The sequence below is a fragment of the Rhynchophorus ferrugineus genome, unplaced genomic scaffold, assembly GCF_030347505.1.
Source record: "Rhynchophorus ferrugineus isolate W39M unplaced genomic scaffold, kcgeb_rfMv2 rfM1, whole genome shotgun sequence".
Lineage (NCBI taxonomy): Eukaryota > Metazoa > Arthropoda > Insecta > Coleoptera > Curculionidae > Rhynchophorus > Rhynchophorus ferrugineus.
The window spans coordinates 10,749,135-10,762,605 of NW_027472580.1; the positions used below are offsets into that span (position 1 = coordinate 10,749,135).

At 35.7% G+C, this 13,471-nt stretch overlaps 1 protein-coding gene across 1 annotated transcript in view; it reads right to left on the bottom strand.

The window, feature by feature from the left end:
• Positions 1–4,734: 4,734 nt before the first annotated feature.
• LOC143204061 (uncharacterized) overlaps positions 4,735–13,471 on the bottom strand; it is an 88,495-nt gene continuing 79,758 nt past the window's right edge. Inside the window, exon 2 of the mRNA XM_076416502.1 lies at positions 4,735–4,800. The gene's annotated coding sequence lies outside the window, so the exon portion shown is untranslated. The remainder of the gene's footprint in view (positions 4,801–13,471) is intronic.

Below are 13,471 nucleotides of genomic sequence, written 5' to 3' on the forward strand. Positions count from 1 at the left end.
CAACTTTTGTTATTGTGAAACAATGGATAAAAAATACAATTGAAGCAAAAACCTAGGTTGATGCCACGTTTCCAGACATTACTCCATGAGAATCAACCATCAAGGATTGGTATGCTACCGACCGACCGACGTGGTTTGTGCCGACGAAAACATTGAAAAAAAAATGATTTTAAATGACCATAAATTGAAATTGAATGAAATAGCAAACACTCTAAAGATACCAACTGAAGGTGTAACTCATATCATTCACGAATATTTGGGTATAAGAAAGCTCTATGCAAAGGGGGTGCCGCGCGACCTCACTTTGACCAAAAACAACGACGAGTTGATGATATGGAGCAGTGTTTGAAGATGATCAAATGTAATAAACCCGAGTTTTTGCATCGATATGTGACAATGGATGAAACATGGCTCCATCATTTCACTCCGAAGTCTAACCGACAGACATCCGAGTGGACTGCACACGATGAACCAGCTCCAAAGCGTTGTAAAATAAGAGCCATTATTACATAACTTTGTCCCATTTGAAGAAAAAGAAAGTGCTGCTTCACCAAGACAATGCACCGTGTCACAAATCAGTGAAAACGATGGCAAAAATCCATGAATTGGGCTTTGAATTGCTTCCTCATCACTGTATTCTCCAAATCTGGCCCCCAGCGACTATTTCCTGTTCTCAGATTACAAAAGAAAGCTCCCTGGGAAGGAATTTTCGTCGAATGAAGAATTAATCTCCGAAACTGAGACCTATTTTGAAGCAATGGACAAATCGTACTACAAAGAGAGTTATCTTGAATAGAAAAACTAATTTTGCCAAAAAATGTGTTTTATTATGGTAGGCCGGGGACTTTTCAATTGACCTGTTACTAAAATATCAAATCAACTAGTAATCCAGCTCACTCAAAACAATGTTCTACGATTAATTACCAATGCTTAGCGCTACGTAACCAACGAAGAGCTGCACGACCGACTCGAAATCAAATGTATAATAGCACAGAATAATAGTAATAAATTAATTTGTAAATTAAGATTGTACTTAGCATATATAATGTATGATGTAATTAACTTAAAAAGCCTAGTCAAAGAAGATTTTCAGCAAAGATTATTCCACATATCGAGTCCGATAACTATTTCGTAGCCAGAAGAAACATAAATCTGCTGTAGCTAACAGAAAAGAACAAGCAGTTGACAGTTGAACAGGCAGTTGATATTTGAAATAACTCGTTTCCGTTGTATCTCAAAGGTCTTACTATTTTTCGATTTTAGTAACAAGCAAATCAAATAAAAATTAATAACTAAAATTGGCTTTATCAGTGATTTAAAAATGTAATCACATACCAAAAAATTACAATTTTCACCACTTCACATCCACTAATTACATCCCTAATTAACTATTAATCGAAAGAAGAACAATAAAATTCTTCATGAATACAGGAATAATAAAATTAGACATCGCTTTTAACCCATTGTGATTTCATAGCGTAAAACAACTACAAAAACTATATCATTTTTAGATCTAAATTTGGCTCGACTTGCAAGGTTATTAGCATCAAACTTGGGTTGGATCTTTAATTGGTCTCTAATGCATTTTATACGTATGTATGTATAAATGTACGGTAGCTGGGCCGTGAATTCTCATTAAGGTAGACCTTATTGGATAGCCGTTGGTTTGTTCCGAACCTTCCATAGTTTTAGAATACCGTTTGGTATTAATAAGCAATATATAACAACAAAATTATCGTCATACACACATAATTAACGGAAATACAAAACAGTTGCGCTTCAATTTTTATCACGAGTACAATCAGGGTGATATTTAATAATAAATGAGATATCATCGATAGAGAAAAACCGGTCAACTGTCGTTTTGTTGTGCTTAATTTAAGAGTTGTTTATTATACTTTTATAAAAGCAAAAGAAAAAAACAAAGCAAAAGTTTATACTACTAGTAAATCTAACATAGCTACCCTTCAGAGGTTCCAGAATAAAGTATTGCGACTCATTGTCGATGCCCCATATTACGTCTTTAACAAACTAAATCGGCGCGGTATCCCCTTAGAACCCATAACGAATGTGGTTCAAAGTGTTAATTCAAAGTACTGAAAGACTGTTACTGTGTCCCAATGCACTCGCCAAACAGTTAAATGTGCGCGATGACAGTGAAGTGCATAGGCTCATATGCAAACTACCATACCAACTCATTAATAGACACATAGAGTGAGATATAATAATCTCTAGAACAAGTTAGAATAGTATCTAGAATAAAATTTAGATTATAAGTATAATACTACGTATAATACTGAATGAGCTCTATATGTCAGTATAGCTATATTGTATAACGCAAATCATTAAATAATACTTATTGGCCAGGGAGAGATTGTTGATATTTGAGGAAAGATTAATAACAAAAAATTACAATAACTTTCTCAACCATTAATGATTATCTCAAGGAGCACATATATTGTTCCCAGTGGACCTTATTCACTCTTCCATCCCACTGACAAATAAACCATTCACTTTTCTGGCCATTTGAAAAATAACCAGTTATAAATCAACACGAACCTATCACCTATGCTCAAGTATTATTGAATGGTGAATTGGTATTAATACAAATTGATTATCATTATATTTTTAACTATTTTTGTAGATATTAACAGAGAACTGCTACTAGTAGAACTGTAGATTTTAATTTAAACCCTTATCTCGAAGTAATTTATTACGATATTATTACGATAGAGTTCTTCATTTTCACTAAATAATGGTAATATTTAATTTTTTCAAGCTCTATATACTTTTATTGTCAAATTTGGTGTAAATAGATTATTTTCTTTCAGTTTCGAAGCTAACAGTTTCGATGCTTGTTTCTAACTGTGATGCAAATGTTTTCCACATAACTTCATATTCACTTCCATTTGTATATTATCATGAGTGTCAGTAAACGTGGCAACACCATAATTCTCAGACCAAAATCATAAAAACTGGAACTACTTATGTACTTCCGTGAATATATTCAAAAACTATGGACTTGTAAAATATAGAAAACAAGCAGAATAACAAGGTTTAAAAACTAAATATCTAAGATTATCCGAATTATAGATATATAATACTGCATGATTTGAAATTGTAACAGTTAGTGAAAAATTGACATATTTTGATAAAATTTTAAACTTAACTTTAACTATTTAAAAAGTTAATTTAAAAATGTTTTTATATTGTCTATTGTCAATTGATTCTATAAAATTTAGAAAATGTTTCAACAAAAATAACAGCAGTTCTTAAATATTTAAATGTTTGCATCTATTATTAATATAAAACATAGAAATGCAAGTGAGTGAAATAGATTGTTTTTTTTAAAGCAACTGTTAGAGGCAGCTGTTATGGTCTTTCTGTAATCTCCGAAAATTAAAGAACGCACTTACAGCATTCGAAGTTTTAACATTAATTTAAAGAAATTATTCGTTCATGCTTTAATTGTTTGTTTTAAATATAAATTATATGTAAAATGTAAAATTGGGACTTTTCATTCATTCATAAAACAAGTACAGTATTGTATATAACAGACGTAACTGAAATCCTACCCCAGATAAAGGAAGTAACCACCAAGGAGATAGAACCAGTAACGTCAAAAAAACTAACAGGAGAAACAAAGTTAAATATTAACCCGAAAAAAGCACCTGGATATGATCTGATTACGGGAGAAATTCTTAAAAACTTGCCAAGAAAGGTAAAATTGGTTTACATATTTAATGCAACCTTTATATTAAATTATGTGCCTACCTGCTGGAAAGTGGCGATGGTCATCATAATTCCTAAACCCGGAAAACCTGTAAATGAGATCTCATCATATAACAGGTCAATTTAAATGTCCTCTGACACATAGATGGCGCTACTAGAATCAGATCCATATGTTTTTTAGTTAGCACTAACCCTCAAAATATGCGTGTATAAATTTGTCAGCTATCGGATCATTAGTTTGAGAATTATAGAATTTTGAGTGAAGCAACTTTTGTTATTGTGAAAAAATACAGCTGACGCAAAAACTTGGCTTGATGCCGAGTTTCTGAACACTGCCCCAGGAAAATCAACCATCAAGGATTGGTATGCTAAGTTTAGACGTGGTGAAATGAGCACCGAATACTGTGAACGCAGTGGACGCCCAAAAAAGTTTGTTATCCATGAAAACATTAAAAAAATCCACAAAATGATTTTGAATGACCATAAATTGAAATTGAATGAAATAGCAGACACTCTAAAGATATCAACTGAACGTGTACATCATATCATTCGCGAATATTTGGGCATGAGAAAGCTCTGTGCAAAGTGGGTACCGCGCGAGCTCACATTTGACCAAAAACAACGACGAGCTGATGATCCCGAGCAGTGTTTGAAGACCGAGTTTTTGCGTCGATATGTGACAATGGATGAAACATGGCTCCATCATTTCAATCCGAAGTCCAATCGATAGTCATCCAAGTGGACTGCACACGATGAACCCGCTCCAATGCCTTGGAAAACGCAACAGTCGGCTGGCAAGGTTATGGCGTCTGTATTTTGGGACGCGCATATAATAATTTTCATTGGTGACCTTGAAAATGGAAGGACCCTCAACAGCGACTATTACATAGCGTTATTCGACCGTCTAAAGGACGAAATAGTCGATAAATGGCCGCATTTGAAGAAAAAGAAAGTGCTGCTTCACCGAGACAACGCACCGTGTCACAAGTTAGTGAAAACGATTGCAAAAATCTATGAATTGGGCTTCTAATTGCTTCTTCATTTACTCACATATCTGGCCCCCAGCGACTATTTCTTGTTCTCAGATCTCAAAAGAATGCTCGCTGGCAAGAAATGTTCGTTGAATGAAGAGGTGACCGGCGAATCTGAGGCCTAGTTTGAATCAAAGGACAAATCGTACTACAAAAATGGTATCGAAAAGTTGGAGGATCGCTATAATAAGTGTATTACCTTTGAAGGGAATTATGTTGAATAAAAAAAACTAATTTTGCCAAAAAAATGTGTTTTACTATGGTAGGCGGGGAATTTTTCAATTAGCCTGTTAGACCAATTTTGCAAATATACTTCTGAAAGGACTTAAACCTATTATTGAAGAAAAATGCATAATTCCCCAGCATCAGTTTGGTTTCAAAGAAAAACACGCAACAGTGGGCTAGGTGCATAAGCTGATCAATTGGAAGAAAGCACTAGAACAAAAGAATATGCGTTCAGCAGCATTCCTGTATGTAGCTCAGACCTTCGATAAGGGGGCTTGAACATAAGCTTAAACAACTTCTACCCGAGCAAGACAACTTTCTGTTAAAATCTTATATTAATGAAAGAATTTTTTGCATTAGATGCGAAGATCAATATTCAGAATTAAGATCAATAAAGGCTGGTGTACCACAGGACTGTACCTTCTATACATCTATGATATATCAGTAACAAAACAAACTAAAGTAGATACGTTTGCGGATGATACATGTGTACTGACAGTTGGCAAAACGAAACAAGGAGCTAATAAAAAACTCCAAGAGGTGATAAGTCATGTCAATACAGGGACGAAAAGCTGGCGCAATAGACTTAATGAATGTAAATCAGTACATGTAAATTTTACCAATAAACACACTGTTAAAATGCCAATAATTATTAACAATCGAATTATTGCATATGCTAAGTACCTAGACATGAACATAGAGGCGAAGTTGCGATGGAAAGAGTACATTAAGAGACATTAAGATTACAGAAAAGAGAAGAGTTGAATCTCAAATATAGAAAATTATATTGGCTATTAGGTAGACACTCTGAGCTATCAATTCAAAATAAGTGATATACAAACAGGTACTAAAACCTATCTGAACATACGGAATACAGCTTTGGGGGTATGCCCTTTGCAAGCAATATAGAAGTCAAACAAAAATTATAGAACAAAATACCAAGGGCTATTGTCAAGAAAGAGATAAGATATGTTGCAAAGAAGCATGAAAAACGGCTTATTAACCACGAGAACGTCGAAGCAATCCAGCTGGTAAACAAAAGTGGAATAGTGAAAAGACTCGAAATGACCAAACCGTTTGAGCTAGTGTTGTACATTGGATTGAAAGCAGAGCACAGTGCGTGTTGTGTGGCGTAACCAAAAGTGAACAAAACTGCGGAAACGCCAGTAGGTCAAATTGGGTAAAACACTATTTTAAAATTTTTATCGAAAAATATTGCTCGTTAATCTTACTCTAGATTAGTTATTATTAAAAATGAACAAAAAAGATACAAAAAAAATAAAATAAGTACTATATAATGTCAAAAATAATTATTTTTAATAGTTTTATTATTCAATTTTACACTGATTGGATTGAAGATGTTACGAGGAAATAAATTTGAGTTCCTTGGAAAAAATCCAATTATCAATCTACATACCTTCTACAACTTGTAAGGCATCATATTATAAGAATAAATTAAAGGATTCCAAAGCTTCCTTTTGTGAACTTTTTGATGATTGTGTGACTCTCACACAACTTCTTGAACAAGGATGATGTTCATTAGTATATCCAAAATTTCAGTAATTTAATTCTTAAATGTAAATGCCTTACGGTTTGCGACTTTGCGAAGAAAGCGGTTCTTCTTGTATTATACAGAGTTTTGTGCTTAATAAGTCTTACTAAACTAGTACATTATATTCCCACAAAACTTACATATTATAATTATTGTCCAGTATGAACGTTGAACGAAACCACGTTGGGTATCCTAGTCTAAGCGTCTATTTTTTCTCAAATAAATGACTCTAGGCCTATAATCACGGTATTAAAATATCATTAGTAATGACTGAGTATTACTTTTTTAATTAAAATTTCATTTTTCTTTTTATGTAAGAGATTATATACATATTTTAATCTATAATTTACAAAAAATATCTGTTCGTCATTAATTTTTTTCTCATTCACTAGTATAGTTTTGAAAATATTCCTTTATTCATTTAAAATTTGTCTTGATAGTGGATAGATAATACTATTCTCCTGATGTTTATGATTTTTTGTTCATAACAAATGAGTACTAGTTTCAAAATATCAAAGCTTTCAACCAATAATATTAATAATTATCTTTACATGAAAATATGGTGCTATTTTCTAAACAGTATCTGTTATTTTATTATTTGCTAGTCAAGCAATATCTAACCAAGTATGAAGTACTACTGAAATATAATAAATATATTTTATAACAACATTGCTTCATTATTTTATTTATACAAGAATCTTCTTATATATCAATATATGTGGCAACATTGCACCGTTTTAACCTGATATATCGAGATGACGTAAGTTTACTGCTACTTTGCATAGACTATATAAACAAATCGGAGACAGATAATTATGTTTAGTCCTAATAGCGCTGGCCAACTTTATACTAAATTATTTAATACGTGTCTTGATACTTTTCGAACGGAGCGATCGAGACTAGATACGACCGTTTCCATTCTTCCGACGATTTCCCACCCCTCGGTCTGATCGTCAACGAACCATCGCGTTCAACAACACCCAACTGAAAAACAGACGATGCGACCCAGGTGACGTACAGGTATACGACCTGATCGCGGCCGACCGGGACCATAGCCACCTTTTCTCACACCGAACGTTCAGTCCTCCGTCCTACCCCGCCCATGACTGGCCGCTCATAGAACCTAATTTCGAATAGTAATTACTTTCGACATTCGTCTATGCTTATGCGGCGTTGCCTTTCGACCGACGACGGTGGCGGTGCCTTGGCCGGATGGTTTTTTTCGTGCAGGTCGTGGACCTGCTCGACCGAAGAGACCGAAGAATGCAGACCGGAGCGGCGAAGTGGATGGAAGCCGCGCGGAGGGAATTTTTCGGACGTTGGACCGTCGAGTTGCTCGAACCGTGCTCATCCGACTATTAGGCCGTATAAAAGGAATTACCGGATGCATTATCGATTATTCATCGCAAGCCTCGTTTTGTGTACGTACTATTGCGACGAATATAAACATTTTGGCTCAAAACATTCTTATGAAAAGATGGTTTAGGAAGAGAGATTTACCAGGAAAGAAAAGAAATACTTGTATTTCCTGTTAAATAAAATACAAATGCTCAACAAAACAATATAATGGTCAATCTCGATAATATGCAAGGTATTGTAACGGTAATTACAATAACATTCGTCTATAAGACCAGGCCAAAATGGAACGCAGTTTGGTGAGATGATGCAGTGAGGATCACGGCGAGTGTACGCGGGATAAATCGTGATTTCAGATGCCGAAACCGTGCAAACCACTCGTACATTGCCGTAATTCCGAAAAAAGATGCAAATAATTCCCCTTCAGACTACAGACCCATCAGCCTGCCCAGTTCAATCTCCAAGATTACAGAACGAGCCATCCTATTCGCACTAAACCGCACGTCCAATATGAGTTCAGAGCCTTGTGCGCTCATCAGACCACTCCCTGGGCCGCTCACATCAAAGAGCACTATACTTCAACAAAGTTTGGCGACAAGGTTTAATATATAAAACCATAAAAGTAGGCCCACCCATGGACCTGATAATATTCCTGAGGTCTTTTGGTGTCGGAAAAATCCTTCCAAGTAAGGGTGGTATAATCCGTCTCTAGCACAAAAGTTATCAGTTCCCGGGACTCCCCACTAGCGCCTGTTCTCTTTGACTTCTACCTAGTCGACATTTCAACGAAAAATAATTTGAAAACCTTACAATACGCCGATGCCACAGCCTTTTTCTCAGGTGTTCGTTCGCTAAATTGGGCGTACAATAGGCTTCGGGGTCAACTTTCTGCAACCGTGAAATGACTAAGATTTTTAAGATTATAAATTAACCCCCAAAAAACTCAAGCCGCAACCTTTCACCAGTAAAAAAATGTCAGGATACATAAGCTCCAGGTGGACAAAACACCAATCCCTTGGCGCGATAAGGCCACTTATTTAGATTTTTGGCCGCCGAATCACCTGGAGATCGCAAATAAATAAAGCTACGGAATCTACTCTGTTCTGAACCCTCTTCTATGCCGTCGAAGCAAACTTGCTCCAATAATAAAAGTTCTGCTTTACAAGAGCTTAATCAGATCATTGAAATTGGGTTCAATAGCAAGCAACATACCACAGCGGTATTTCCAGACCTTGAAAAGGCTTTAGATACAATTCAAAAATCCAAACAAATTCTTAATACTTTTAAAGAATGGAAAATCGGAGGCAAAATCGTGTCTTCTTCTTTCGATCCTTTCTGAGTGGTCCTTCATTTGTGGTTAGAGTAAACGGAGTCATATCATCCTCATATTCCCAGACTAACGGAGTTCCGCAAAGAACAAGCATTAGCCCAACCCTATTCCTGATAGCTTCCTGATTCCTATTCGATCAATATGATGATACCAAAGCAGATAAAGGTTCAACTTTTTGCGGATGATATTGTCATCTACCACATTAGCCAACATCTTAATTTAGATCAAAGGCTACTGCAAAAATGCCTTGATACCCTACCATCGTGGGCTAAAACAAACAAATTATCGTTCTCGCCTGGTAAATCTGTCAATGTCCATTTCATCAAAATGTGTAATTGCCCAAATGTGAGTACCATGACGATTGGTGGATATACCATAAGCAATAAGCCCGACCAAATATTTTTGGGAATTATATTAAACTCTCGCCTCAGATGGCTCCCGCATATTAACTATGTTACCTATATGTCAAATTCAACCCCTATAGAGAGCTAGAAAAAGGCTCTTATCATAGATTTCATGCAGTTTGTAGTCGCTTATCACTGGTATTTGCACCAATATACACCTCTGAGGATAGATTACCTCCATTGAGACTGTCGCAGCTGACAGTGGATCTCTCCATGAGCAGTCTACCAAGAGAAAATTATGACTCTAGCAATATTAGCCATTGAATAAAGATGATTATATGATATATGATTGCATTGGGTAATCAAGTTAAAACTGAGAAATATCCTGAACATCTTTTCGTATTTTTGGACGGCTTCAAGATCAATGACTACGTGAGGGCAGTAATTACATCGGTGATGTCGGAAGAACACTTCAAACTCCCCATCTCATCGTAGCGTATTGTTCGCCAAGTAAAAAGCCCTGATTTCAGTAAAAGATGTGCAAGACAAACGATTAGTTATCGGCTTCAATGAGCTCCTTACAGTGCCTCATATCTACCGCTACACCCGCTAATAGTGCTTATCGATGAACAAAGTACTAAATTAAAATGAAGCGCCAAAACCATCACTTTTATGTGGCACCTTTCTCACTCTGGTGTCATTGAAAATATATGAGTGGATTACTTGGCCAAGGAAAGGGAAGGATTACTTACGGAGAACTTCCTCTTCTGAAGTAGAGATATAAAACACCACTCTACTAGGATACTTCGGCATCTAGGCCAACTCTGATGAGACCTAACAGATAACAACAAGCCTTGGGAGGTGAATGAAGATTATTATCAGGGCCTTAACACCACCAACATCAGCAAATACAACTTAAGCTTATTCTCGCGTCTTAGAATCGGCCACTGCAAACTGACTCATGAATTTCTCATTAAGGGAAGAAATCCACCGCTGTGCATTGAATGTGGTTGTTCAGTATCCATCAAACACATAGTAACTGAATACCGAAGATACAAATCGCAGATACGGTTGGTCAACCTGTAAGAGACGATGGACCAGTATCTTCCAGGCTGAGGAACCTGGACAAGCTGATGCATATTCTAACTGCAACAGAACTACTACTAGAAATATAATGGTATGCAACTATATAATATCATGCATTCATTTTTCATGTTTTTCATTTACATGTTTTGTATCTTGTATCCTTTTAACCGTCATGGGTTGTACGACCGTTATACTGTAGCATTCATATATTCATGCATTTGTATGATTTTATATATTTTAATTGTTATCTTACAATTTGTGTAACTATATAGTAATTTAGCTTTGATACTGAATTCTAAAAAGTTAAGTAATCTGTTGTTATGACAATATTCTTTAAACCAGACAATTTTAAAGTAGTTATTTTCTACTGTTTAGTAGCAGAGACTTTCTAGTATATCTAGTTATTTTTGCAAGGGCTGCAACAAACCTAAATGAACAGAAAAGAGATATGCATCTAAATGATAAATAGATGATAAGATAGACGAGATAAATGTTAAACAATGAAAGTGAAAGGGACGAGATGACTTAAGACCACCATACTTTCAGTAATTAGGTTGTGTAAAACGAATTAAAACGTTCATTATATATTTTTTGTTGTAAACTCCATTCTATCGACTTAATATTTCAAAAAATGTAAATATTTTCGTTCAATACATCCTTGGTGGATGAAAAAACAACTAGTGGGCTATTCGGTAAACAATCTTAATTTAAGATCAATACCGACAACAGAACTTCAAAGGTCACGATGAAAACTGCCATAAAATATCACTATATTTTTCTGTTTACAGTGAAAGACGTTTTCAGATGATATAAAAAGTAATAAAAATTTGGATTTAGACATTAATATTTATATTTGAATGTAGCAGTTCTATAATGTTTTTATTGTATTTAAATTGATTTTATTAACATATAAGTGTCATATAGCAACCCGATGAACTTCGTATCACCCATAACTATTTTTCAAAGTTTCTCCGACAATCGCATTAGCCACTTCGTCGATTGTCGGTGAACTAGACCTGCTCACGTGCTCACCGGCAGGTATTTTGATGGCAGATGACACCCGATCCAATGATTTTTTTAAAACATTTTAAAGCCTCCTTTTTACAAATTAGGGTTTATCTGGACTGGACCTACACTTTAACCTTGTCTCCGAATCACGGTCCTCGGCATTAAGCCTACAGACTGGCCCAGAAGACATCCGGTCTTATCCAGCCTGGTTACTGGCGTGACTGGAGGTAAGAATTACTTTTATTTCTTGATAAATAAAATACATATATTCAGCAAAACATTATAATGGTCACTATCTTGACAATATACAAGATAATACTACGTTGATTACAATAACATTAATCTACCAACTAAGTCAACAAGATACTCTTCGAGAGACTCTAAGAAACTAGATGATTTCCAGTCAAGTCGCTACTACCTGCGATATCAAAATTATTCGAGAAACGGTTGTTAAAACGCATTAAACCATTTATAGATATACCAGATTTCTAGTTTAGATTCCGAAATCACCACTCGATAATCGACCAAGTATACAGAGTAGCAGCGATTGTTCAAAAGGCATTCGAAGAAAAGAAATGCTGCCTTGCAATATTCTTGGACGTCCCACAATATTTTGACCGGGTATGGTATTCGGGATTAATATACAAAATGAGCAAATTGCTACCGCAGGAATCATATCTTTTCGAAAGAAAATTTAGAGTCTCACATGAAGGGATATTCTCAACATTTGAACCTATTTCGGCTGGAGTTTCAGAGGGTAGTCTCTTAAAACCACTACTATATCTGCTCTATCCTGATGATATCCCAACAACAAAAGAAACAGGACTTGGATAATTTGTCGACGACACAGTTATCATGGCAAAGGATATATCTCTGTCTAAAGCTATAGAAAAAGTAAAAAGTCTCGGAACAGTTCAACCTATTTCGGCTGGACTTCCGCAAGGTAGTGTTTTGAGACCATTTCTATATCTGCTCTATACTGCTGATATCCAAACAACAAAAGAAACAGTACTTGGAACATTTGCTGAGTTACACATTTGCTACACAGTTATATTGAAAAAAGATGTATCTCTGTCTAAGGCTATATAACAAGTACATGTTGCGGTTAATAAGGTCTACAAACAGACTAGAGACCGGAAAATACAGCTTAATGGCTCCAAATTTGTCCATGTTAATTTTGCGTTGCGGAAAATTGACAATAACTGAATTATATCACTTAACGGATGCCCGATTCCTCAAGCAGAATCAGCTCAATACCTCGGAATATATCTCGATAGTAGTGTAGCGACCTTGAGCATGTCGAATTTTACATCGTGGAATAACGGTCTACAAAATACCCAGAAATATAATCCCAGATGTTGAACACGGGCGGGGTGCCAACTGGAACCCGACAACGAATAGCTGGCGGCAACCCCGAGACGTTTATCTGGGATATTATTGAAGGGTATTTCGGTCATTCAGTGCTCAACCCTCGTTCGGTTAAGACGTGCCACCATCGACTGCCCAAGCCTCGTCAACAGGTAACTCCGCTGCCATCCTTTTTATCTTTGTATTTTTCTCATTTTTTATATTGTCAATAAATAACGGTCACATCATGTAAACACCACTGTTTCATTTCGATTTACCTCCATTCACCGAGCCACATCATTTTACCCTAAAGTGGTGACCCCGACGTGATGTTTCGCAATATTGGGTTTAGACTCGTGAATGGAGGGTACGTAGAAAATGGTGTATTTTACGTGACCGTTATATTTTTTTTTGTTTCAAAATTTTAAATATTTTTAATTCGATCCGTTTTCAATTTTAC